Below are 26,593 nucleotides of genomic sequence, written 5' to 3'. Positions count from 1 at the left end.
GATGTGAGTGCTGCCAATTTAGTGGCAACTTGGAGGAGTGTGTCGGCCTACCTGCTCTGTCCGTAATCGTCTCCAATGATCAACTTGGCTTCTACAACAGTAGAAACCCCTCAGCACCATGGTGCGGGAAGAAGGTGAGCAACGGAACACGTCAAATGGAATGTGGAACAGTGGTATCGAACTATTTTCTGTGACGAGTGCAAGATTTCTTTGACACCTGTGGAACGTCGTAAAAGAGTGTAGATTTGGTCAGGTACCGGTCCAAGTTTCAGGTCTGCAGTCATACGGGCTGAGCAGGAAGTTGAGCCCGTCACATTTTGTGCTGGTGTAATGTACAAATATCCGACCGTTATGGAATTAACTTTGCGAACTGTAAAATAAAATTTCAGGAGATGATCCTCGAAACTTTTGTCCCATCCTATACCCAACATTTCACTGATAGTTCCCACTTGATCAGCATTTTCCCCCATGAGGCAGCCACTAATGAATTTATAACAACCCTACACCGACTTTTTATTCGCAATTGAAGTGTTCTCTTATCGTCTTTTACTAGTTTTGTCATGTCGTGCATGACCTATTTAGAGCCTTTTCTGTCTGTCATATTGTATGACTTCAGTCTCGCAACTACAAGGATAGTATTAACTGAAAAGGTTGAGAAAAATCAGCCAACTAGTTTCTAAACAAAGCTTTATTATTCCTTGACCTAGGTTTCGTTATTTCTGAGAATATGTTACATCACATGATGGTACATTAGATTAGCTGAAACTGAGCAACTCTTGTCATAAATAAAATTGACAAAACAAGAATTATCCCTAGCCATGTCTTTATTTAGATAGCAGCCAGATTACATTTAGCGTACTTCAGAATGAATGATCACTAGTAAATGCCCACAGGCAGAGGCTCTTACCAACATAAAATTGTAACAGGAGGCACAGGATACAATTGTTGGCCTTAATCTCTGACTTCAGCTCATCTACTCTGTACCATCATGTGATGTAACAAGAACCACTCCTTCTGAAGAAGATATTTTTAGAACTATCTAAAAACTGGTCAAGGGCTGACAAAACTTTGTTTTGCAACTAGTTGGCTGATTTTTTCAACTTCTTCAGATTTACACAGTTGCTGTTCCGCAGCCATGTTTAAGATTTTAAAAAATATTAACATTCTAACACTATTTTAAAGTAAACTTAACTCTCTTACTAACATATACATCTTCATATACTGCAACCACATCATAGTGTACAAGTCACCTAACGATGTGTGGTGGGGGGTTCTTTGATACCAGTAACTGATTACCCCTTCCCTGTTCAACTCCCGAATGGTGGGTGGGAAGAATGATTGTTGGTAAGCCTCTGTATTAGCTCTAAATTCTCAAACATCTCGGCCTTGCCATTTTTTGAGATGTCTGTGGGAGGCAGTAATATGTTGTCCGACTCTTGCCGTGAAGTGCTCACTTGAAATTTCAGTAGCAAACCTCTCTACCTTTGTATCTCCCTGAATGTTAGGTTTCTCTATCGTAGCTTTCCTGATCGTTTAGTAGGCAGGCTAGTAGGTAACTATATCCAGAAAGTAAGTATACACTTCCCTATTACCTGCAATTATCGTTACGTATAATTAATCTTTCCCATTAAAACACGCTGACAGCATTCAACACTGAACTCAGAACCAATAATAACGCAGCTTGGGAGCTTCCCTCCTGAAAATCAATAATTGTACCTATTAATACCGCTCACAACGCACAGAAGGGACGCATTTTCAAAATAAGTTTGTTGATTCATCTTAGGACAGTTAATGAACTTATATTTTAATAACAGTAACTGCAGCTTTTGTACCATAATGAAACTAACAAGATCTAATATGACTTCCTTTTCAAATACTACTTTATCAACTTTGCAAAGAACAAAATAAACTTAGTATTTGTGGTTAGACTGAGGCTGCATTAGTCTTGAGACTTTAAGCAGAAGAATGAAGCAAAAAAATTTAAACAAGTACAGTTACAAATCGACACATCAAAGCTCCGTGTTCCCACTTTCTTACTTTAATAAACGACACCTATATCACATAGAATTTTAGGACTTTCTTTTTCCGTAAATTTCACTGTAATACGAAATTTAAGAAAAGTAAATGATAGGTACTTGAAGTAAAATGTAACACTTCTAATAAACAACTGTCAATATATTGAAGCAAAAGCATTTTTTTATAACATATTTTTTAATGCAAGTGTGTCTTCCTGTCCCTGATTAATGACATAAATTTGTATTTTATTTTCTAAGAAGCTGTACGGTTGAGAATGTGGTACAAAAATACTTCTGCAGATTCTTCATGTCTTTTAATAACTGGATAAACCAAAAACTCCGTGTTAGCTACCTTGGTAAGGCTTCTTGAAGTAAGATGGTGTAATTCTTGGAACTACATATTTTGACCCAGAAGAGTTTGCGTCAACAGCTAAAATTCACAAGAAACAATCTACTTCTCACATTTCAGTTCGTCTGTAATATACCATATTCCACATAAAAGGTTTTCACGAAAACTATAAGTTAACAACATTCAAAAGGCCAGATAAAATAAATATTTCTTTACTTAAAACAATTGGTTTGGACAGATTTTCAAGTCTTCTTCAAGTCTTAAAAAGTCTTTTGTTATGAAAAGTTCATTTGAAGTTGGTTCTCACGCCAAGTTGTCATGTGGATAAAAAATAGCACATGATAACTTGGCTGAGGTCCAACTTAAAGCGAACAATTTTCATAAAAAAAAAAGATTTTTTAAGTTCTGCAGATGACAGGAAACTCTGTCGAAACGTTTTTTTTTTAAAGAAATATTTATGCGATCTTGGCTTTTGACTGTTTTAGCAAGTAAAACAGATCTCTCCTTCTGTTTTTTTTTCAAACGATAAGGATAAGGCACCTCTACAAATACTATCTGGACGCTATCCAGTGCGTCTGCTTACTAAAACATTTTCTATTCATAAGACGGAACGACAAGGAAAAATGATTGACCATCCTCAGACCTAATTGCTTTCCCATTTCTAGAGCAGAAACTACTTAACTGTACATCTACATACCTACTGTGCATGCCATCGTATGTATGGTGCATGGTGGAAGGTGCCTCATACAACTATTAATCGTTTCCTTTCCTATTCTACTCGCAAAGAGAGAGAGGGCAAAAGTACTGTCCATACACCTGAGCCGGGGCCGACTGGCGCCAGCACCGGGTACGCTCGTTATATCGTTGCGATCGATTTTCGATAGTATATGTGATCTTTGGATATCGTGTGGCTTTCTTCTGGGTCAGCGGGCTTCTAGAGTCGGCCGTCAGCTTTCGAAAGAAAAACATAGAGAGACTTGGGACGTCTCTGGAGAAAGGAGTGTCGACTGCGACCAGGTGTGCCCTGTCAGCGTGATTTTCCGCGGAGTTGTATTGGTCGGCAAGTCTGTGTTTTGGGGCAGCTCGGAGATCCAAGTTACTTGATTTCTATCAAGGGAAAGGTCCCTGAATTAAAGTGGTTAATCTGCATGAGCCGCTGAGTTGTGCTGTGAGCAAACATCAAATAATTTGGCTGTTAGTGTACGTGGCTAAGCGACGTGTTAAGAGGCGTTTCACCCCCCATATGATTGTGGAACTTACACAGCCGTTAATCGAAAAGTATGTGGATGAGCTCCGTGTGAGCTGCTTAAATGTTGGCTTCGCAGTGAAGTCTTAGTTATAACTGTACTGGTTGTTCACTAATTGATCATTAAGGGTATTAAGTGATTGAAAACTGCATCTAAGTGATATTACTATTATCGATGAACCGTCCTTAAATGGTTTCAATTTAAAGGTCAGTGATTGCTGTGGACGGAACATTTTGTAGAGTCATACACATATGTCGAGTGCAAGGATTCTGCCCTGTATTTTTGTGTGTGTTTCAGCGAGTTGCAATTGTCCTGTGTTTGTCAAAAGCTGCTAAGTGCCAATGCCTTGGTGAGGAGTGAGGTGTAACCTACAGACTAGGTCCTGCTGTGTTTACATAACCCTGCCAAAGCTGGATTGCTTTGGGTGAAGATCCCATACCAAAAGTTTAGTATAATTAGGTCCTGCTGTGTTTACATAACCCTGCCAAAGCTGGATTGCTTTGGGTGAAGATCCCATACCAAAAGTTTAGTATATCTTTCCTTTCTGCCAAGGTGGGTAAAATGCGTTTTGTAATTTGATTGTGATTTTCTGATGTTTAAACAAATGCTTTTTTTTGGTTACATAAAGATGGACCTGCAACTAATTAAACGTTAGCAAATAGAGCAGGTGTAGACTGACTAAATTCTCTCTAACGATTGCCATGTAATTTTGGGCTAATTGCAGTGGTCTGTCTCTGCAGTAATCGAGAGTCCACAGTGCTTGTTGAGGCGATGTCACATTTCTACTTAAGTTACAGTGTGTAGTCACTTAAAGTGTAATCTGGGTTTGTTTCATGGCAATATTTCTTGCTTCCGTTACATATCCATGTTCTAGTGAATTGTGGTTAACCACGTGAGTATTAAGTGTTGTTTGGGCCGTGTTGGGTCGTGTAGTAATCAAATGCAATTAAGTGGCTGGCCCACTCTGATAGGAACTGTACTGTCAGTTGTAAGCTTTTGTTAAGTGGCGAAGCCCTGGCAATACTGTGTTTGCTAGATGTTTCTTAATTGATTTCATATGCATTTTATAGTTATACTTGTTGGGTTCTGATAACTGTCTTGTTTCTATTAGAACTTATACTAACTGCTGCATAGTACTGAAGATGGTGGGGAATTATCTGAAGGAACCTTGTGTTAGTAAATTAAGTATGTGTAAATCAAAGTATGACTACCAGCCGTGATTCACCATCCCATTTCCCGTCCTGACAATCGTTGTGGTATGGACTGTGCAAGGTCGTATTAAAGGGGCTACGTACCACACCTCGGTATGAGCCCTAATTTCTGTTATCTTCGTGGCCCTTACGCTAAATGTACGTTGGCAACAGTAAAATAGTTCTGCAGTCAACTTAAAATGCCGATTCGCTAAATTTTCTCAATAGTGCTTTGGGATAACATCATTTTCCCTCCAGGGAGTTCCACTTAAGTTCCCGATGCATCTCCGTAATAGCCTCATGATCGAACCTACTGCTGACAAATCTAGCATCCCCCCTATGAATTTCTTGGAGGTCTCCCTTTAACCTGACCAGGTGAGGATACCAAATACTCAAGCAGTACTAAAGAATGGATCACACTAATGTTGTACATGTGGCTTGCTCTACAGATGAGCGGCACTTTCCTAGAACTCTCCTAATAAACCGAGATCGATCATTCTCCTTCTCTACTAGCGTCTTCAAGTGTTAGTTTAATTTATATCACTTCATAACGTAGAATACTACTCTTTCCGTAATAGCAAACTCTATCACCCATAGGAAGAGCCATGATTTTAAAAATATTATTGTTTTAAATCCTTAAATATATAAAATTGAAATAAAAGTTCAGTTACTATTCACAAATTGCTTTTACAATGACCTGATGATAGTGCTTTCCCTATAAAATGGTGCAAATGGCTCTGAGCACTATGAGGTCATCAGTCCCGTAGAACGTAGAACTACTTAAACCTAACTAACCTAAGGACATCACACACATCCATGCCTGAGGCAGGATTCGAACCTGCGACCGTAGCAGTCGTGTGGCTCTGGACCGAAGCGCCTAGAACCACTAGGCCACCGCGGCCGGTGCTTTCCCTATAATCATAATTTAAAATCGTTACTAAATCATGCCAGAAGCCGACAATACACCACACTAATGTAAAAGTAACGCTGTTCAATTACAACTTGATGTATCTGCTGATGTAAACCCTATTGAGCATGCTCAGAATCAGATTGAATTCGGACTGCATCATCATAGGAATCGTTTTCGCAAATGTAAAAGCCCAAGACAGGCACCCTTGAAGACTGCGAAGGAATTTAGTGTCAGTGGCTCAAAATCCTTTTGGGTAACACACCTAGGAGAATACACCGTTGTGAGAACATACGGGGTGGAGCAGCAAATTATTGAGCATTACCCACCAGCAGATTTTGATTTCACTCTTTCCAACCGAATTTTTTTGTTGTAATTTTTATTTTGTATTAAAGCTTTTTTTCCATTCTGTTTCATAAGACTTATTTTTTCATACCCTTCTCGAGTTGAATCTAACTTCGCATACCTTGCAGATACATACAGTTGGTATAAAAGTTTTACCCTTCGTTTTGATTCAGTTAAACCTCCGAACTAAATGAATGGCGCTAGTCGTATGAAACGTTGAACTGAATTCCGCTTTCGTAGGCATACGGAACTAACTACACAGTAGTGTCCGTGTCGCCTCAAAGATTGAGTGACACAATAAATATGTTACGCCTACATTCCATTTTCAGGAAGAATTGAAGGATGCCGTTACTTCACATTGGATTATTGAAACATATATCTTTTGAAAACAAAATCAGGACGCTCAGTTTTAACCGTTCTGCAGCTATTCCAGAGCACAGACTTTACCTTCGGGCACAACGGTGCTGAGCTCCGCAAATTTACTGCTAGGTACAAATCTTTCTGTGTAGATTTACTGCTGTTGCCGCCACAGTTAAATCGCAAATATATGTTTAACAACTGCTCGTATCTAGCAGTACGTGCGAACATACTGTACCTCGGAAAGACTATAATTTATCGGGGAGTGACAAATGTAGTTGCTGTGCAGCGCTCGGTAAATTAAAAGCAGTCAGCTAAGGTATTTCTGACTCTTTCTGAGCTATCACGCGCTACATCACATTACTCCGAAAGAAGCGGTCATGCAACGCGTGAGACGAAAACCCACTCATAAATCAGCTGCGAGAGAAACACAGTCTTTCAGTCCACCACTATGAGTTTATATGATACTAAAATAACTTATGTCATGGTGTAACAACATAATTATATCCTCGCAACATTCAGCTACATTATACGAGCTTTTGAATTTTATGCGCCATAACTTAAATGATCATTCCCTGGTTAACGTAGTTCATGTAAATACGTACAATATAAATCATATTACAAACAATAAAAGGTGACAATTCGATGGGTTAAGCCTCGCATTCACAGCAGGCGTGTACTTAGTCGGAGTATGAGAAATGTGGTACCTGGTTCATCACATGTGCACGACAACAACGAAAGTAAGGAAGGCAATAAGATTAAAATTCAACATGTCGTCGACGACGATGTTTATAGAGTGGAGCAGAGGCTCGCATTCGGAAAGGAGAGGAAGGAAATAGACAGTGCCCCTTTCAGAGGAACCACAGCAGCATTTGCCATAAGCAACTAAGAAAAGTCACAGCAGACCTAAATCAGGATGGCCAGAAGAGTATTGGAAAAGCTGTCTTCCATAGCAGCACTCGTTTGGTAAAAGCATAAAACTTCTTCCCAGTGGCATGACGCATTTTGAAATACATAACTCGTCGATTTTACTACCGAGAAATAAAATTTTTATTCAATGCAAGGGCATTGTTCAATGGATTTATAGCTAAGTTTGTGGCCTACAAGTACTTCCAAGCATCCACTATGATCTCCAACACATCTTTTACAAATACATCGTATTTTGTAGCCACAGGTGTCGCATTCATTATTCATAGACGAGAACTTCTTGGATTTGTGTGTGCCTACGTACCAATTCAGAAGTGCGTCTCTAAGCAAATGGAGCGATGAAATAAAGCTTTGTTTAGACTATAGTTGTGAGTCTTGGCGCGGCACGCCTGCGTAGTTCCGTCAAAGCTATGAAAAGACTGTGAAGCTCTGTAGTGACAGTATTACAATTGGCAGTGAGCCAGAGTATCTGAAGGTGACATCTTGCATATTACTCCTGGAGCAATAGAGCGTCAAAGGATTACGTTAATCTATTACATTAAAATAAAATGTCTACCTTGAGGATCTAATGGAAAAGAACGAATAGATTGAAACTCTTGTTATATAAGACAGAACTAATTCCATAGTGCAACACACAGAAAGTTCCGGATATAACTGCGATAGTCACGAGCGTCTGACGAGAAGTACAGAACTTAGACGAGTGAGAAAAGATGTTTCGATTTCATTGTTTATTTCCAGGCCAAGATCACAAACAAATTTTTGCTTAAGTATCTACGGTGTGACAATTATTGAACTATGTGAAAAAGAAGTCTCATAACTTTGCATTAGGAAGTTCAAACTCCACGGTTGACAATGGGGCATAATGGGAATTAGTATGTGCCTGTTGTTGTTGTTGTGGTATTCAGTCCAGAGACTGGTTTGATGCAGCTCTCCATGCTACTCTATCCTGTGCAAGCTTCTTCATCTCCCAGTACCTACTGCAACCTATATTCTTCTGAATCTGTTTAGTGTATTCATCTCTTGGTCTCCCTCTACGATTTTTACCCTCCACGGTCCCCACCAATACTAAATTGGTGATCCCTTGATCTCTCAGAATATGCCCAACCACCGATCCCTTCTTCTAGTCCAGTTGTGCCACAAACTCCACTTCTCTCCAATTCTATTCACTACCTCCTCATTAGTTATGTGATCTACCCATCTAATCTTCAGCATTCTTCTGTAACACCACATTTCGAAAGCTTCTATTCTCTTCTTGTCTATACTATTTTTATCGTCCACGTTTCACTTCCATATAAGGCTACACTCCATACAAATACTTTCAGAAACGACTTCCTGACACTTAAATCTATACTCGATGTTAACAAATTTCTCTTCTTCAGAAACGCTTTCCTTACCATTGCCAGTCTACATTTTATATTCTATTTCGACCATCATAAGTAATTTTACTCCCCAAATAGCAAAACTCATTTACTACTTTAAGCGTCTCATTTCCTAATCTAATTCCCTCAGCATCACCCGATTTAATTCGACTACATTCCATTATCCTCGTTTTGCTTTTGTTGATGTTCATCTTATACCCTCCTTTCAAGACTCTGTCCATTCCGTTCACCTCTCTTCCAGGTCCTTTGCTGTCTCTGACAGAATTACGATGTCATCGGTGAACCTCAAAGTTTTTATTTCTTCTCCACGGATTTTAATTCCTACTCCGAATTTTTCTTTTGTTTCCTTCACTGCTTGCTCAATATACAGATTGAATAACATCGGAGAGAGGCTACAACCCTGTCTCATCCCCTTCCCAACCACTGCTTCCCTTTCATGCCCCTCGACTCTTATAACTGCCATCTGCTTTGTGTACAAATTGTAAATAGCCTTTCGCTCCCTGTATTTTACCCCTGCCACCTTCAGAATTTGAAAGAGAATATTCCAGTCAACGTTGTCAAAAGCTTTCTCTAAGTCTACAAATGCTAGAAACGTAGGTATGCCTTTCCTTAATCTATTTTCTAAGATAAGTCGTAGGGTTAGTATTGCCTCACGTCTTCTAACATCTCTGTGGAATCCAAACTGATCTTCCTCGAGGTCGGCTTCTACCAGTTTTTTCCATTCGTCTGTAAAGAATTCGTGTTAGTATTTTGCAGCTGTGACTTATTAAACTGATAGTTCGGTAATTTTCACATCTGTCAACAGCTGCTTTCTTTGGGATTGGAATTATTATATTCTTCTTGAAGTCTGAGGGTATTTCGCCTGTCTCGTACATCTTGCTCACTAGATGGTAGAGTTTTGTGAGGCCTGGCTCTCCCAAGGCTGTCAGTATTTCTAATGGAATGTTGTCTATTCCCGGGGCCTTGTTTCGACTTAGGTCTTTCAGTGCTCTGCCAAACTCTTCAAGCAGTGTCATATCTCCTATTTCATATCCATCTACATTCTCTTCCATTTCTATAATATTGTCCTCAGCAACATAGCCCTTGTATAGACACTCTATATACTTCTTCCACCTTTCTGCTTTCCCTTCTTTGCTTAGAACTGGGTTTCATCCATATTCATAGAAGTGCTTCTCTTTTCTCCAAAGATCTCTTTAATTTTCCTGTAGGCAGTAACTGTCTTACCCCCAGTGATATGCGCCTCTACATCCTTGCATTTGTCCACTAGCCATCCCTGCTTAGACGTTTTGCACTTCCTGTCGATCTCATTTTTGAGACGTTTGTATTTTTTGCCTGCTTCATTTATTGCATTTTTATATTTTCTCCTTTGATAAATTAAATTCAGTATCTCTTCTGTTACCCAAAGATTTCTATTGCCTATGGTTTGTGCCTATTGTTTGGTTTAGTGACGAAGCCCACTTTCATTTGGAGGGGTTCGCCAATAAGCAAAATTGGCCCATTTGGGGGACTGAGAATCCGCATTTTACTATCGAGAAGTCTCTTCACCCTGAACGGGCGACTGTGTGGTGTGCAATATTCAGTCACGGAATAATCGGTTCGTTATTGCTTGATGGCACAGTGATTACCGAACGATATCTGAAGGTTGGAAGATGATTTCATCCCCATTATCCAAAGTGACCATGATTTCGACAAGACGTGATTCATGCAAGGTGGACCTCGACCCCATCGAAGCATGAGAGCGTTTGTTGTCCTGGAGGAGGACTTCGGGGACCGCATTCTGGCTCTGGGTTACACAGAGGCCACTGGCATAGGCCTCGATTGGCCGCTATATTCTCCGGATATGAACAAATGGGACTCCTTTTTGTGGGGCTATACTGAAGATAAGTGTACGGTAATAACGCCGAAACCAGAGCTGAAAACAGCCATTCAGGAGAGTATAGAGAGCATCGATGTTCCGAGACTTCAACAGGTAATGCTATTCGTCTGCGGAAAGTCATCGCCAATGATGGCAGGCACATCGAACATGTCATAATCTAAATCCGAATATCTGTAGTGACTTTTACGTGTTGGATAAAGTGTGTGCATGCCGTACTTTGTAACTTATTTGCGCTTTTTTCATACAGTTCAATAAGTCACCCTGTACATTTCGTCCCTTTATGAAGTTCCTCAAATTCGTCATGAAAACTAAAACCAAATATAACTGCTGGGAGATATAAATCTTGTGAACAATAAATTATATAGTAATGTAAGAGCTCTACTTTCACATAGAACATGCTCGCTAAAGAATTTGGTACCTGAATAAGACATAAGAAGATTAATGTGCAAGTGGCATCGTCATAAGATGGAAACAAAGTTAGTTTGGCAGCGTCAAACTGGTATAATAGTACAGAGCAAGACAGGTCACAGTACCTGGATAATCATAATGCGAAAGCCGTTCCTCTACGTAATAATCTGGAATGCAGCTGAAACACGAAAAACACGTTCTTGATGTAAGCTTGTCAAGTGTTGCTACTGAGCATCTATTTGACATGTATATATGTACAACTAAACAAAACACCTACAATGAAATAAAAATTATTGTCGAACAGAAAGTGTATAAGTTAGGGTAATAAAACGAAGTACACAAAAACAGCTAAATGAAAATTTTAATTTTTAAAAAAAGGAAATGGATGAGCGACGATATGTGATGCGGTAAAGCTATGGTTGTACCTTTAGATAACAGTAATAACATATCAACGTATGCATTTATAGAACCTAACAAAATCGCTTAAAGTGATATAATAAACATTAAAAAAGTTGAATAAAATATAGCACTAGAATAAGTAATCAGGGACCTTCGTTGGCATATGCGTCGGTGTGCGGCATAAGCAAGTGCTGAGACGAGGGCCACAACCGCCAGAAGGTTCCTTGTAGCTCGCTGTAGGGAACAGCCTACTCACGCCATATAGAACTACACGCTTTCCATTGTGTGCCAGCCCAGCCCGCTGTAACGAGCTATACGTCACGAATGTTGCGCAATACCTTAAGTAAATAATCTGAAAAGTTAATAGCATGTCAGGAATGATGCTAAAACAAAGTTTCAGTTTAGTAACTTTAACAGTTTTCGAAATTTGGACGTTTTACGTAAAAATCATCGCCGCAACAGGAAGGAGCTAGAAACTTCAAAATTTATATTCGGATTCCTTTTTCATTGTAAATTAATGGAAACAGCTTGCTAGATCTCACAGGGTAATATTTTGGTTGAAATTCATGATTTTCTGTTTTTGTGTCCTAAGAGTATGGAAGCAAGATAGATTAAACAAGTGATTAGATAAAGCTAGGATGTTTAGATTTAGGTAGAATGGAGATACGCTATAATAACAAAGATGTGATAAGTTTCCAAAAGGTAGCTATAAAACTATAGCTGTAATGTCTCCCCAAAGAGCAAGTTCAGAGCTCATGTATTGCGTGCAGCGCAACTAAAATAATTCTTTCGCCAGCGGTATTTAGCTTAGCCACATCAGAATTTTAGTACAGATACTTACCTGTGTGCTGATAGCACAATTAAATTGAGAGCTTCATTGGTCTTCAGCGAATGAAGCAATTAATTATTTAGTAACTTGAAGTGGTATTCTGCTAGCCCAGCGGCTAGTCAGGAAGGCAAATGTTGTCGGCTGCGCCTTCGGCGGTCCGCAGCGCGGCTATATAAATAAGAGCGCTTCGAGCTAGTCAGGCCCCAGTTCTCTTCTAGATTCGTATCAGCGCGCACCCCATGTCGGAAGCCGCGTCGCATTTGTGCAGTTGCAAGGAACAGCTATGGATGCCGTATTACATAGCTCGGTATGCACGTAAAATGAGTTCGCATTGTGCTAAAGTGTTAATGGCGGAACGACCTCAGGGATTTATTCTCGGTTTGCGTATGTCGTATTTTCATGTGTCACCGCAGGACAGACCTTCTATCATTACTAGCGTGGCGTTTGATGAGTATTAACATCAAATTTTTGCGAGCATTCTCTTTGAACATTTACACCGATAACGGTTATCGAACAATTTCGTTATGTAGGGATCTGCACAGTAGACTCTGAAGAGCTCTGATAGTACAGGAGCTGATAGTAGCATTGCTTGGTTAAACACCTCTTTGCTTGGAATTTTACGCTTTATCGTTTTGAGAATATAGTGAAAATTGTTATAGTAAACTGCATTTTCTATGAATGCCAGACATCCTAAATCCTCAGAGTAATGCGGGTTCCCGGGTTCGATTCCCGGCGGGGTCAGGGATTTTCTCTGCCTCGTGATGGCTGGGTGTTGTGTGCTGTCCTTAGGTTAGTTAGGTTTAAGTAGTTCTAAGTTCTAGGGGACTTATGACCACAGCAGTTGAGTCCCATAGTGCTCAGAGCCATTTGAACCTCAGAGTAATGAACTTAAATGATCAATAACTTTATTTATCCATCAGAGTGGGCACAGTGAACTTTAATTACAGGCATCACGTTTTTGCTAATCAGTTTCTGGTTGCCAACATTGTAGTTAGAGAGCCTGTGTTGAGAACGGCAACGATAGAACTAAAATTTTCCACCCCCTGCCCCACATCACGACACTTCGCGTCAAATAAGAATTACAAAACATCTTGCACTCAGTTAAGAAGATCAGACAATAACACACACAGTAAAACAGAGAAGACGCAATCAGAAAAAAAGGTTACCCGAACACCATAGAAAAATAAATCATGTATCTAATGCTCTCAGTACGATGTAATGACCTACAACGGGTATATATAATGAAGATGTTAAATGATTAAATGATTACTGCATCCCTGGGTTTGAATCACCAAGCGAGTCATATACACTGTGACAATGCCCCTTCTTGTGCGCACTAATTGATTACCTAAATTGGCACTTATCCTCGTGTATCGTGTTCGTCTCGACCGGCAGTCATGCTGCTCGTGCCGTTTACTTTCCACAGTATTTTGTCGGCTATGGGCTTAGTCGCCCGCCTTCTCGTTGCCGCCTCGAGTTGCATATCGAGGGCGAAGGTCTGCCCAAGTTGAGGGCGAAGTTATGCCCATCATGACCGTGAGACGTCGTCGGACTAGCCGCATGCTCCCCGCCTGCAGCTCCGTCACAGACGGTCGCCGTCGAATTCTTAGCCATTTCATCTGCTGTCTTTACGACTCACTGCCATTCATCATCACTCACGATCATGAGCCATTTATATTTCTCCAGTTCCTTCTGTCTCTTACCTTAATTTTCGCGTCTACAGTTTCCTCCCCAACCACAATCATAACAAATACATAACCTTCCATTCGACGTTTCCCTACCACATCTTACTAGCAAGAATTGCAATCTGTCGAGTAAACGTAGTAACCCCTGAAGTCCCAAGCATCCCACAACGAGTCGCAGCACACGCCACAGATAACCCTCATCAACACCATGTACCACCACCAACCTACCCACAACCATCATTCCTTCTAACAAACACAAACAGATCACCGAAGGGCGAAAACACTTCAACTGCTCCTAGCCCCACACCTAAAAATCCGCAAACTCAACTAAACAACACTGTCTACACGGACACTAATTCTCCCCCTCCAATATACTCCCTTGCTATTTGCTCCTTCGTCCTCCCCCACACATATCCAAAATTTCTATAATCCTAAACCTTAATCTCAGAATTAAAGAAAAATACTTTTCAAAAATCCAAATTCATCAGATACTTCCTGGGAAAGAGGCAGTCCTAGTTAATTTCCGAAATCATAATTTGCATACTGACCTCCTCAGCTCAAACCCATGTGTTACTTTGGTCGGTAAGCCATCTTAGTACATAACAGCATCATTCACCAGTCAAAACAACTACAATCTCCACAACGTCCTCGGACTCACCCTGTTCTGATCCCTAAGGTCGACCCTGAGAACTCAGGTGAGAAGGTGCAATCCAAATTTAAGTCCCACCCTGATCTATAAATCTGGAAAGATCACTACCTAAACAAATACTTCGGTTATATTAACCTCAGCTGTATTGGTACCGAATCTCGTCTCACCATTCTATCAAAAAGGCTCCCTGATGCATCATACAAAATGGAACCTTCGTAATCCCATCACTAGCTCTATTGCTGCAGAAAATGCTTCCTTTCTAATTAACATCTCACAGCTGACTGCAAATTCTCATCCACTTACCCACACCGTAAAGCCTCTCATCTCCTTTGACAATTTCCTAGCCTCACGTCCCTTCCCACTTGCAACACCTGCAACAACTGCCATACCACGTATTGCGCCAAATGCAAAGTCATGCTCCCACACACCTAAATAAAACTTACTGTGGCAACCCAACGTATCAGTAATTACATCCGTCATAACAACTCCCTCTAACCATCTCCTGGTGATGAAAATATAAGATTCGTAACGACTGTGCTACAAGACATCTATTTATTCCAGTGACCACACACCTTCCAACAAATCTCCCTTACTGTTCAGTCCATATTCCACCTAATACTCAAGTCATCGGCTCCCACAACCAAGTTCATATCGTTTGCGACTACAACATTACACTACAGTACAAAACCTCTCTAGTCGTCACCCACACAAACCACTCCCCAACATTCATGATTCGACCACAACGTAACATCGTGTTCCCAACATCTATTCCCAACTAATAAATCTCCATTCCCTGTCCCAACACAAAATCCATATCTCTATCCAATTCAATCACACCATTCGAATTCGCCCTATACCTCACACTAAACTGATAATCTCCTTGCTCCGGACGTACGTGGAATTGCCGTCAGTCACCAAACAAACGTCCACATTCGCCCACTGTCCTCATGCAATACAACCACTGACCACAAGCTCCCTCAAAATCCTTAGCCATTTCCTGTGCCAAGACATACATTCGATCCAATCGTCTTAAGACCTCTTCACTCTAATATACCGCAGTTTTTCTACCTATATTATTACTGCTGACCTAAACATCCATTTATAATAAATACCCTGCAAAACGCAACGGTGGCGCCAGTTTATTAACTCTCTCAAGGTTAACGCTTTAAACCTAGATCACTGCTAATAACCTAAACATCTGTAGTAGATCCCCTGCAGAACGCCAGCAGTGGTATCAGTTTACTGACTCTGTCCTATAAGACATAGTCCCACAACATATCGATAATGTAATACAACCCCAGACGTCATTCTACATCTCCTAACCTTCTTGGACGTATCTTTGCAGAAACAAATTGGAAGTACTGCAACCTAGGCATCAACCCCTGCTCCTCACTTCATTCCCGTGTACCCTATCCCTATATATGCCATAAATATATCAAAGACTACTCCTGCATCAACAAGTATGCCTACAAGAAATCTGTATGCACCCCTATCAAATTCCAGCCAAAAACGTTTCAACACTCTGATGATATTCCTCGTGTCTCTACCTTCCTTCAGCGGGCTTTGTTAGACGCCATATCGATCCACTTCCATAACGATCTTACTTATCATAACTGCTACACCCACTCTCCACAAGTTCTACCTCTCCTCCATAAGTCCAATCTCTTATATCGCTCAGGTGGCGCAGTGGCTAGAACACTGGACTCGCATTCGGGAGGATGACGGTTCAATCCCACGTCGGCCATCCTGATTTAGGTTTTCTGTGATTTCCCTAAATCGCTCCAGGCAAATTCGGGGATGGTTCCTTTGAAGGGACACGGCCGACTTTCTTCCCCAGCCTTTCCTAATCCGATGAGATAGATGACCTCGCTGTCTGGTCTCCTCCCCCAAACAACCCAATCAAACCCTCTTATATCACTCGTTCTTGAAACCTTCTGCAAAGTGTACTCATGTGCCACTGGAAAATATGCAAATATATCAGAAATATGCTAAACGTTAAAAAAATGGAAGTTTCACCAAACATGACACACCCTAAAGACTACTCATCCCATTGAATTCTTCAAATATTGGAAAAACTTTCCACCGATTCGCTGTCAGCAGACCCATTCCACTCCTTCAACATAATCATCCACTGCTTGACAACCTCAGCGAACGTTGTCACTTTGCATCCTATTCCTCCGATCTCTTAATAGTTCGTGACGACCCGTATCTCAACTATTTTATATTCCCCCACTGCTCGAACACACAAATACCACTCTCCCACTTCTTGTTTTCAGCTTCCACAACTTGGGGAACATATGGAAGACGGAGCTGAATTCACTGTCACAGCACGCAACGTAATATAAGTAATGCACAAAGAACGCATCACTGCTCCAGTCATAACTACATTATCTATGGACTTCTAAGAGAATGTCTCTATTCCTTCGTAGCAACTCGTTTCTCCCTCTACAGCATGAAACTCTTCAAGGGCTACTATGCTCACCTGAAAAATACTTAAAAAACTTATTTTTCCTCAATGCAAACAGACCCCATTGCGATAATTCATCCGTCCATCCATCAGCCCCACTTCGAATTTTAACAAGGGACTCGAAACCAACTTCTCCAAACGCGTTCATAATAGAACTCTTTCTCTATGTGCCCAGTCAGGAGAGGGTGCAAGGGGGAAAATACCAGAGTAAGTCGTACACTTTCTTTTTTTAACGAAAAAAAAAACAGATGATTCGACCAGCTTACACCGATTTTATCATATAAGTTAGTGATGTACTCTTTTGAGGATATTCATGTCCTTGACTTTAAATAACGAATCGTTACAATGCCCTCTTGAATAAAGGGGACATAGTTTACAAAAATTTTTTTCACCGCTCAATTGTTATTCATAACCCGGTTGCAGTTTACATGAACTTTAGACTCAAAAATATGACAGAGTATTGACATGGGAATTTAGTATGGAATATAATAAAAGCACATTGGCAGCTATGTAGTGTTTCTGACAGAGTAGTTTTTGTCATATTACGTATTTGACAAAGTTGCATTTCATATTTTTCTGAAGGAGTCTGTTTGGTGAGGCTGACACACTCCTATGAGGGCTTTTTTTCTTATCATGATATTTGAAGTAAGCCGTGGATCACAACAGACCACTTAACGCTTTAATAGCAAAATATTAACAGCTGTGGCTTAGGGTTAATGTCTGGAATTTTAGCTGCGCTCAGAACTGTACTGGTGTCCAAAATTAAAGCAAAAAACCGATGTTTCCCCGTCCTGTGACTAATTCGCGATATAATCATACAAAGTGTCAACAGAAGTCCATACGATCGTGTTCTACACGGAAGAGGGCATTCTGGTCAACGGACAACCGTGTCAGCGATGACGTTCAACGATGATGTCAGGGCACCTATCAAACGGGATAGTTTTTCCATGATAGGCCCACGTACACAACCCTGTGTACACAGAAACAGACGGAACAGTATGGCACAAAGAAGACGCCTACAGGATGCTCTGCAGTGGAGAACCACAAGAAGAATGGAAACAGGACAGTCGCAACCTAATGTGGCCCTGTGGCTTAATGTGAATCGTTCTGAAGTTTCTCGAATGTGGCGGTAGATTATAGAGACCGAAACTGTGTCCCAAAGACCAGGACAGGGCCGCCCATGTGTGAAATCAAAAAGAGAGGACCATTATTTGGGTGTAAGGATACGACGGTACTGGGTTAGAACTGCACGGTAACTGGCATCTGGACTCGTAGCATCCACTGGACGTGTTGTATTGAGGCAAACGGTATACAGAAGACTTCCGCAGAGTAGCCTTTACTGTCGAAGACTCGCTGTATGTGTAGTTCTGACGTCTCTTCACAGAAGGGAACGTCTAGAGTGGAGTTATCAGCATGCTACCTGGTCAAATATTCCTTTCACAGCTGAGTCCCGATTTGGTCTCGAGAGTGATTCGCTAGGTATTCACATCTGGAGGGAACGTGGAACACAATTTCGGTATGCAAACATCGTGGAAAGAGAGCGATGTCGATGGGGTCCCTAACGGTTTGGACTGGGATTATGTTGACAACACTAATGCCTCTTCACGAAATTGTACGGGTGAATTGGCAAGGTTTAATTGCTTTCAGGTATCCTGACGATATCTTCGGACCACGTGTGCGGTTGTAGCGAGACATCGTACTGATGGAAGATAATGCTCAACCTCACACAGCACGGGTGGCTGAAGTTTTCTAGGAAACAGAAGATATTGCACTCATGGCGTGGCCTCCTCGCTCTCCTATTTTGAATTCCATACGTAACGTCAGCATCCACTAACCAGTCTCCAAGACTTGAGCGCAACACTTCAGGAAGAGTGGGCGTTATTGCCTCAACATGCGACCCGTGATACCGTCTAGGCGAGAGCTGAAAACGTTAACCAGTTGCCGGAATGTGCGTGTAAATCCTTTAAGTTGGAAAAAACCAAGAACATTTTTGTCTACCGTTAGGCGTGTCGCAGCTGTTTACGTTCTGTATTCTTTACATTGTTTCTTCTTCACTGTCACCTGTTCATACTGTTTTGTCGCAAAATTTCCGTTAGTTGTTTTAATTTTAGACACCCCCCGCTACCCCCCCACCCCCCACCCCCACCCCCGCGCGCACACACACACAATTTGGACGTTTCCGACAGGAACCTGAGAAAACTGCGACCGGGTTTGAGACTTTCACACATTACAAATGACGGAAGTTACTGTTCATTAAGAAAAGGAAAAAACTATGATTTATTTTACACATGTGAAGATTGCTAAGCACAGTTCTTCGAAAAACAATTTGTCATAACGTCCGATTTATGTCCGATTTACTAACTCTAATATAATTTCTTAACAATTTATACGCTAGCAATTTAAGTTCTTGCAAGTGATTCTTCGTATAAGATAGAATCTTTATATTCATTTAATCAAGGCAAGAGTTCTTCAGTTCACTTGTTTATATATATAATGCAGCGTCACCGCACTGACAGTAGTGGAATGTTTACATTTTCTCTCTTTTTCTAACAATAAGCGTTAAGGTTCATGAAACGGCGAACTGTATGAATGGCTGGATGTTTTTGTGGTCGATGGACGCTAAGAAGAGATGCAAGCGACAATGTCAGCTGCGTTAGGACCCACCTAAGTGACCAGTTTCCTAACAGAAATGTCGTCGACCGAAACGGAAGGGGGAAAGTGTCTGGTTATTTCTCCTGCAACTTAGCGTAGCCTTCGGTAGTTTAGCAATATCAAAGAACATTCTTTCTTATGATGCAAGTATTCACCTTTACACAAATAGACGTAACAAAGTATAAATTAGATGTGTCCGATGGATTCGTGTTTGGAATGGTGGGGGGGTGGGGGGTGGGGGAGGGGATCTTTTCGTCTTTCATCTGCAAAGCATCACGGATTGTCGAATACATGGTGATGTAACTACTAAACCTTGTAATAAACGAGTTCACAGATTGTAAATCACTTTTGTAATTGATGTCCACAGCATACACTGTGCGAGTGTCTCTGCCTGACATGTTTTATATTGTATCAGATCTGCAGTTCGAATAAAAAAAATGACGGCATGCTCAGTAGTTACAGTGATTATTAGGTCGGCCGGTTTGTCCCTGTTGCGCACAGAGCATATGAGTTCATAGTCTGTGTGTGTGTGTGTGTGTGTGTGTGTGTGAAAGTGTGCGAAAAGGCATCCTATCCCAAACATGCAAAACTTCATCGTCTTGCGGAAGTATAACAGATTGCTGACACCATCGCAGGTAAGTGCAAATTTTTTCGTTGAGCTTGTGTCGGCGCTTGGTGCATATCAACTCGCCATGACACAGTGCTGGTTTAATTGTGCGACAACTGTCCATGAGATCTGTCCATTGTTGTCCTATGTCTTCATTGTGTACTTGCTACCAAAGAAACTTTTCAGAATCCAAGTATCACAGTTCACCGGCATATATTATTTACATTTCGTGCCTTGAGTCATCCCCATGGATCTCAAGTGTTTTTCATAAATCAGAGGTAGGTGACATTTTTATAAAACAAATGTGTATGTCCATTTTGTTGGAAACGTGTCCATACTTCATTACAGAAATAAGTTCATAATCATCAAAACGCTTTTCTTTCTAAGACTCTGGCCTGACTTCATATAATCCCGCGTTGTGAAAGAACCACATTTTGTGCAAACCACTACCATGTTGTCAATTTATAGGACAAAAATCAATCTTTGCGTAGAGTCTTCAACCAAACCCACTTGCGGTACTCGGCAAAACAAAGAGTAAGAATAAAAAAAAAAAAAATGCTCAAATCTGAGCAGAACGCGTATTTAGAGTTCGCGAGGAGCTACGATCAATGTACTCAAACTTAATTAAATGTTTAATGTTAATCTTTTTATGGCTTCGAACGCAGTGAAAATTTAACCCATCCAAATATGTAAATATCTTCCTTTCCCTCACTAAAACATAAGCAAACTAATCTTCCTTGACACAGTGTTATTTCACTTACATCAGATAACTGAATTGGTAGAATTTCTCGCCTAGTTCATGAGTCAATGTATCTACGTTGCTGATCACCACGACATGTAGATTCTGTTTTTTTATAGGGGACACTGTATTCATGCTGAAACCAATGTGCTCTTTGGGCTTAAATTTATGGTAACGTATGTCAGTAAGTGTTAGAATGACATAGGCAGTGCGGTACCCAGCAGTTTATTCGACATATATGCCTAGAAAGTGAGAATAAACTTCCCCTAGAATTACTGGTATAGACTTTTCCCTGTTATATATGTTCAAGTACTAATAGTAATAATCTCATAGTATTCTCTCAGGCCATACAGGTACTTCGCTTTTTATGTCTGGAAAAGTTTCTACTGATCAGTTCAGGTACACACCTCTCATAACATAGATAAGACTAACCTTTCAAGTAAATAGCTTTTAATATCTTAGTTTTGATGGCTTTAGGATACGCCAGGAGGTAACTCCCTTCACACAGAATCTTGACTATTTTGTAACACCGCATTTACAATAGCTACTATTTACAATTTGTTTTGCAAAGAAGCGACGACTTCAGGCGTCTTAAAAGAATACTTTCTCCTATCCTTCTAAAAGCCATACTCCATCATAGCACGTCTTTCTCACGTCTCTTTGCTCGATGAATGTGGTTAAGTCACTGCTTACTTTTTCTTCCCAGGAATGTTCGTCCCTCTGAAGATGATGAAGCGGATCTATCAATTCATTCTTTTCTTTCGTCCTGTGTATTAGTGCCGCTGGAGTGGATTTTATGGTGTACAGTGCCAAATTATATACAATCTGTTCAAATAAATCTAAATCTTCCATTCATCGTCTCTGAAGAATGAGGATATGTTCATATAAAACTGTTAAATTCATGGAAAATTCATGTTTTAGGATTGCTCTCTGGGTGAAAACGTGATAGTACCATTTATTTAATTTCAAATTCATGTAGAAATCTTTTCCATGCTCAACAAGTGAACTTCTATGCGTTTTCTGACAATAAGGCGGCAAGCTTGTCAACTTTAGGCACGTAACCGTTTACAGTTCTTTTAATAATTGGGTCTGATGCACTAGACTTTGTAGCATATAAATAAATGTACACTCTAAGAAAAAAATGCGACGCACCACGAAGAAATTATCCGAATGAGGCAGAAGTCGGTAGGTGTGATCGGCATGTACGGACAGACAGACGTCTACAGTTTCAGAATAACTGGAAGATTTATTTAAGAGAAAGAGCTTCGTTAATTGAGCGAATCAATAACATGTTGGTCCACTTTTTGTCCTTATGTAAGCAATTATTTGGCTTAGTATTGACTGACAGATTTGAAGGATGTCCTCCTGAAGTATATCGCGTCAATTTCTGTAAAACTGATGATTCAGATCGTCAAACTCCCAATCTGATTGGAAGGCCCCAACCATAATTCTCCAGGCGTTCTCAATTGGACATAGATCTAGCGACCTCACTGGGCAAGCTTGAGTTTTGCAACCCCGAAGATGAACTGTAGAAATCCTCGTCATGTGTCGACAAGAATTATGTTGCTCACATTTAAACCCAGGATGGCTTGTCGCGAAGGGCATCTGAACGCGACGCAGTAAATCGTCGATGTATTACTGCAAAGGAATCAGGAGTGACCACCAAATGAAATACAATGGCACCCCAGACCTTCATTGCTAGTTGTCAGACCATATGGAGGGTGACAGACTGATATCCTACTGCTGGCCAGGGCGTCCACCGATACATTATCGGCTGCAATCATGAGTCTGTTAGAAGTGGATCCATCACTGAAGACAATTCTATTCCAGTAAGTGAGATTTCAGGCTGAGTGGGTACAATACCACTGCAAAAAGACTTGAGGTACAAAAGTCAATGGTAGTCGCCACAAGCTCAACTCCCTTTCATTGAGCGGCCTAGTAATGGTCCTTGTGATCTCTGAAGAACATAAGATCTATGATATTAAATGGAGACAAAATGTCCTTTGGTATCAACTGAAATTGTTTGTAGCAGTTTTGTTGCAACATACGAAATAATTCTGTATGGCAGAATTTGTGTGTGGGTTTTGCTTACCGACGTATGAGACTTGTTTTAAGAAGCTGATGCATACGTCTTCTCATGCTGGAAAGCTAACAGTACATAGTGCTTTATCTTCCACATTTAACCGCAGCCTAGTGCCCCCACATATGGTGAACGTACCAAATAGAGCGATTCTCATATCTGGCTGAAATACGAACACACAATGTGTCAGAACATACATCAAATCTACAGAATAGAAATGCATTATGGACTTTGTGATGTTTTTTAGCTTTTCTATACAATCTTGTGAAATTTGTATTTTAATTTTACACCAGTGCTGATGAGCATTTTGTACATCGACCATGTTTATTCACATATGTAAATTATCAGTAATTTCTGTCCTTCTTTAGTAACACGTGGTAGCTCTATATGTTCTGTGTACTGTGATAAACAATGTGATAGGCGGGACAGAGCGTCTGATTCTATATTTTCTTTCCCTGAAATGTGTAAGATCTGAAAGCGCTACTCTTGTATAAACAGTGACCAATGCGCTAAGTGTGCGTGGAATAGTTTACGTGACGTAAGATACTTTAACATCTGATTATCACAGAAGACCTTGATTGTTTCCATAAATACAGTAGTATATTTTCAACATTCACAATACCAAGGTAGGAGGGTACTTTGTGCCTATCTTTCCAAAATATTGTAATCTAGTCACTTATCTATTTTAAAATTTTGAAAAGACTCTAATGTATTCCTCTACCAGATTCCATAATTTTTTTCTAATTTTTCAGTTAAACTTAACCCAAAAATTTAAGCCTAATTACTAGACATAACTTTCCACAATGAATGTTTATCCAGTATTTTCAGGTGCAGAACCTTACTTACACAACATTGTCTCTTTAAAAAGTTTGTTGTGAGTAAAGGTGAACAGCAATTAATGGATTTTGCATTTTTTTTAAATTTTATATTAGGTTGGGCATAAAGTACTCTCCCAATTGATGTTACACATTACTGAAAATGTGCTGATGTTGCTAAAAGTATCCTAAAAGATATTGTCTTGTTCTGGACTCCACTAATACATTAGTACCTCTTTAAAATGTATGTGCTTAATATTAGTCAACACTGAATTTAGTTTTTTTAACTTTTTTGGGGTAGGCACAAAGAATTCCCCCACTTGGTAATGAGCATTGGTATTGCACATTACTGCTAGTGTTTCCAACTCGGTGGCACACTAGGATCGATTACAGTCTGACAATGTGCAGCTCGCAAAGCCTGTAACACAAATATCTTGCTTACCATCTTCGACATGAATTGAAATAGACATGCTCTCAAACCAGAGATTAAGGTGTCAATCATGATACAAAAATCTTCAGTCATATCTAGATGATGCAAAATAACAAAGCCACTTGTCCATACCCCTGCTGCATTTTATTTGATAAGTTCAAGTTGGTGCTACTCAAAATCTGATTAAGGATGAAACGCTTGAAAAATAAGCCCTGCGCAATAAATGCCTTGAACTGTTTCTTATTTCTAAAATAACAAAATTCTTTATAGCAGTGATTTTACCTGAGTGGTGTTCTCCACATGGAACAAATCATGCCACCCAAAAATTTAACCTTGTACCTTTTGTAGATTTGCTGTGACTTCTGCTTCTGAAAATATGATTAAAGTTCTATCCTCTTTCCTTTTGCTCAGGCCCTAAGACTGTAATCCATGGCAGTAATAAATACACATCAACTGACGTTTAACCTGTATGGTAATATAGGAAACTAATAACTTCTTTTTCCAAAGATAAAAGCTTTGTTTTCTGGATTTCTTGGAAAGCGGAAAAACCTGATGATGCAGGACTGTGACAATTAATCTGCCATGTAACAAACGATTTGCATAATCATATTAATGATAATCTTACTCCGTAACAAGACAATTAGACTTCAGGCATGACTGGCGAGTATGTAAATGACATTCGGCTGTGCACTGATGCCACGCGATTGTCACATCACGAAACCGACCACTTCTAACGGCTTAACGTTCTTGAAAACAGATGATTCGCCGATTTTATCATACACAATATTAGTATATTGTCTGGAGTATGTTTATGTCTTTCACTTCATCTCGTAAACGAAATCCTCCGCGATATTTGTCCTATCAACTATAATCCTTCCACAGCAATACCATTCCACATCAGGGCTGCCCTTTTCGTCTTTTCTCTCCATCTTTCGATGCCCAACAAGTGAAATTCAATACGTTGTCTGACAGTAAGGCGGCAGGCTTGTCAACTGTAGCCATTTAATTGTTTACAATACTTATAATAATTGGATATTATGCAGTAGACTTTGTAGTATATAATTTAATATACACTCTAAGAAAAAAAGGCGACGCACCAGGAAGAAATTATCCGAATGGGACGAAAATCGATAGATGTGGTGTACATGTATAGACAAATAACTGATTGCAGTATCAGAGAATTAAATGATTGATCTTGGAAGCACAATAAGCGAAGACTTGAGATGTAACCAGGAGGTGAAAACTGGAATTGACATAGTGAAGGAGGTATTCAACAGAAAGAGGAGACTGTTTTGTGGCGAATTAGATAACGGTCTAAGGAAAAGGCTTGGCAAATGTTTTGTCTGTGGTGTGGCACTATATGCGGCAGGAACACGGACGCTGAGACGAGAGGATGAAAAGAAGTTAGAAGCATTTGAGATGTGGATGTGGAGGAGAATGGAGAGAATAATCTGGATGGAAAGAGTGGGTAATAAGAGTATTGCATAGGGTTAGTGAGAGAAGATGTCTGCTGAAGGTTATAAGAGAAAGGAAAAAGAACTTGTTGGGACATTAATTGAGGAGGGAGTGCTTGCTAGCAGGTGCTTTGGAAGGATTAGTTTGTGGGAGAAGACTGAGAGGAAGAAGGATATACAAGATGACAGACGACATAAAGGAAAGGGAAAATTATGCGGACCTGAAGACAATGTCAGAAGACAGCACAGCCTCGAGGACTACCATCTGAAAATCTGCCTTTTGGCAGAATACTGATGTTGAATGATCTATTCAAGTGGAAGAGCTTCACAAATTAAGCAAGTCAATAACTCATTGGTTCACCATTGGTTCTTATGCAAGCAGTTGATCAGCTTGGCATTGACTGGTAGATTTGTTGGATGTTCTCTTGATGGATGTCGTGCCAAATTCTGTCCAATTGGAGCGTTAGATCGTCAAAATCCCGAAGCGGTTGGAGGGTCCTTCTCATAATGCTCCAAACGTTCTCAATTGAGGAGAGATCCGGCGACCTTGGCAAAATTAAGACAAGCAGTAGAAACTCCAATCGCGTGCGGCCCATCATTACGTTGCCGAAATGTAAGCCTAGGATGGCTTGCCATGAAGGGCAACAAAACGGTGCGTAGAAAATCGTAGACGTATCGCTGCGCTTTAAGGGTGCTGCGGGTAACAGCCAAAGGGGTCCTGCTACCAAAAGAAATAGCATCCCACACCATCATTCCAGACTGTCAGGTATTATGGCAGGAGACAGTC

This window comes from Schistocerca cancellata, chromosome 6, assembly GCF_023864275.1.
Source record: "Schistocerca cancellata isolate TAMUIC-IGC-003103 chromosome 6, iqSchCanc2.1, whole genome shotgun sequence".
Lineage (NCBI taxonomy): Eukaryota > Metazoa > Arthropoda > Insecta > Orthoptera > Acrididae > Schistocerca > Schistocerca cancellata.
The sequence above is the reverse complement of the archived record's forward strand: the minus strand, read 5'-3'. Positions refer to the sequence as shown.